This window comes from Malus sylvestris, chromosome 13 (genome assembly GCF_916048215.2).
Source record: "Malus sylvestris chromosome 13, drMalSylv7.2, whole genome shotgun sequence".
NCBI lineage: Eukaryota > Viridiplantae > Streptophyta > Magnoliopsida > Rosales > Rosaceae > Malus > Malus sylvestris.
Genome location: NC_062272.1, coordinates 9,984,806 through 9,987,539, shown reverse-complemented (window position 1 = coordinate 9,987,539; position 2,734 = coordinate 9,984,806). Strand labels below are relative to the sequence as shown.

The 2,734-nt window shown below is 38.0% G+C and overlaps 1 long non-coding RNA gene across 1 annotated transcript; it reads left to right on the top strand.

The window, feature by feature from the left end:
- LOC126596392 (uncharacterized) lies at positions 1–1,273 on the top strand. The gene is made up of 3 exons (XR_007613956.1): positions 1–71; positions 177–255; positions 736–1,273. It is a non-coding gene; the product is annotated as an uncharacterized LOC126596392 (long non-coding RNA).
- Positions 1,274–2,734: the final 1,461 nt, after the last annotated feature.

The window sequence follows — 2,734 nt, the reverse complement described above, 5'->3', positions numbered from 1 at the left end:
CGATAACATCTCAATTTTAGATGATGAGACAATCTTGGCAGATATAGAGTTTTATGAAGCACTTGAAACAGGTATGAATATTTATTTTTCATTACTTTGTTTTCATTTTTTCTCTTGTTTTGTTGCATGCTTGCTTTCTTATTTTCTAATGAGTTCTTGATTTTTATACGTTCTAGAAAAAAGGAATGGTGGCACATCTAGCATTGGGGATTCATAAACTATTTAGTCCAAACTTATCACCTTTTACTAGTGATGGTATGTAACTTTAATTTTTTAGCACATTCCTTGTTAATTTGAGTTGTAAGATATATAATTATGAATTCAACAAATAAAATATATGGGATAACTGGTACATGAGTTTTGGGGAGGTTTGGTCGTTGTGTTCTTTGAATTCATGTTCTTGTTCTTTGAGGAGGCTGATGTCACTGCAGGTTGAACCAACCCCACTTTTTTCTTTTCTTTTCTTTTTGTGTTTTGGTTGATTAAACTGAGTATGGTTAGGGTGAGGGTTTGGTTGCAGAGAAAGCAGACTTGAAGAGAGAGAGAGAGAGGAGATCATATGGGATAGTCAAATTGTTTGAGATCATGTTTTGTATAGCTAGTGTAATGAATACAAATTATATGGTGCTCAAAACTTGTCGACCATGCTTCCTTTTCTGAAATAAGTTGTTTGGTTATGCTTGCTCTTTGAAATAAGTTGCTTGATTTGATTATATGTTGTTTGATTATATACAGAGCTGCTGTTTGAAAAAGAATCAGCGACTGCCAACTAGCAAGGACATTTGGATTTTTGTTTTTGCTTCTTCTTGCTGCCAATATCAAGAGACCAGTGCATATTTCCTTTAATGCAATTTCAATATTTCTTTTTGCTTACTGATGTTGTTGCTGCCAATTTTAAGATACTAATGTAATGCTGCTTGGGTTCTTCATTTTTTTTGTTTGTTGACTAACTGACCAATGCATATTTCTATTAGTTGTCTCTTTTTATTGACTTGGTGCCACTACCAAAGACATTTGCATTAAAAAAGATGTGTTGTATGCAACTTTATATAATCAGTTTTAGAAGATGTATTTGAATGCATGATGATGTGGTGTTCAAATAATTTAGTATTCGAAATCGTAAACCGGCAAGAACCGAATCGGAACTGGTGTAAACCGAACCATACGGTTCTAGTAATAAATTTAAATAGAACCGCACCGAACCGAAACGTTGATATTTTCCGGTTCCGGTTCCATTTTAGGGGTGGAACCACACCGAACCGCACCGTGCCCACCCCTAAGTGATTTTAAATTTCGTGGACGAAATTCTTTTAAGGGGGGTAGATTGTTATACCCCACCCCCGCTTTTAAAGGTAGTTTTGAGTTTTTATTTAGAAATTGTTTTTAGGGCCTTAATAGGTGTGCCCAGGGGCCCACCTTGTTTTTGTGTCCCCCAGCCTCTCTCATCTCTGTTAGCCCCCGAGCTCTTTCTCTCATTCAACTCTTATTTTCCCTTATCTCTTCCTCTTGGCTTTCTCTATCTCACCCCTTCCGAGGACTTTTCTCATCAGCAAACAACAACATCAACATCTCTATTAACACCCTAGTGAGCTTATAATCGGAAAAAAACACTCTGAACCCCTCATTTTCTCTCGACCTACACTGTTCATCGAAGTTCTCCGACGAGTTTTCTCCTCCTCCAGTAAAGGTAAGCCTTGAACCTCATCCAAAAGTTATAAATCATGTCGTAGGTGTATGTTTGAAAGTGGTTTTAAGAAGTTTGATCGATGTTTGGACGTAGGAAGCTCATGGGGAAAAATTCTCCCATTTTTTCGACGAGCACCGCCCCTTTGGAGGTAATTTTCGGCTAAACCATGATGAGTTGGCTGGCGTGCAAAGTATCAATCTCTTCGTCTCGATGAGTACTACAACTTTCCTTTTTGTTTCACCTAATTTCATGGAGTATTGAAGAAGTTATATCTATTTGAATCTTATCCAGTTTTCGGTGACCTCGGCGGCTTTCAAGGTGTTTTCCAACCAAACCACAGTAAGTTAGATGTCGTTAAAGGTACTATTCTCTTCGTGTCATCGAGAACTATGATTTCCGTTTTTCAATCACTTGATTTTGTTGAGTATTGACAAAGTTATGAACGTTTAAAGTTTGTCTAATTTTTCTAGTCGATATTCCGGCCTTCTTCTTCCCTCGAATCAGGCGACTCACAATCCAATAAACCCAGGCCCTTTGAGCCATTTAGAACTGGGGCTTTAGGCCCGTTAGACCCAAACCCAACCCAAATACTTTATTTTAATTTTTATTTATTTTTATAAAACCCAAAGGCCTTGGGCCATTTCTGTTAGGGCCTTAAGCCCGTTAGCCACCAAAAACCCTTTAACCCTTCAGGCTCAGGCCTTAGGGCCGAGTGGAACTTGGGCCTTCAGCTTGTTTCTCATTTAACCCAAAACCCTTTTAGTTTAGAGCTTTGGGCCTTGGAACCCAAGCTCACTCCTTTAGGCCCATTTGACCCAAAACCCTTAAAGCCCAACCTTTTTAAAAGCCTAACCCAAACCCTTTTAACCTAAGGCCTTAAGCACTAAACCCTTTAACCTTTCAAACCCTAAACCCTAACAGGCCCAAACTCTTTTTGGAGAATATTCTATTAGGAAATATTCCATTAGAGAATATTCCATAATATTCTCTGAAATACTATTGGAATATTTTTTGTGTTGACTTTTCGAATTTTACCTGGGACCTCAC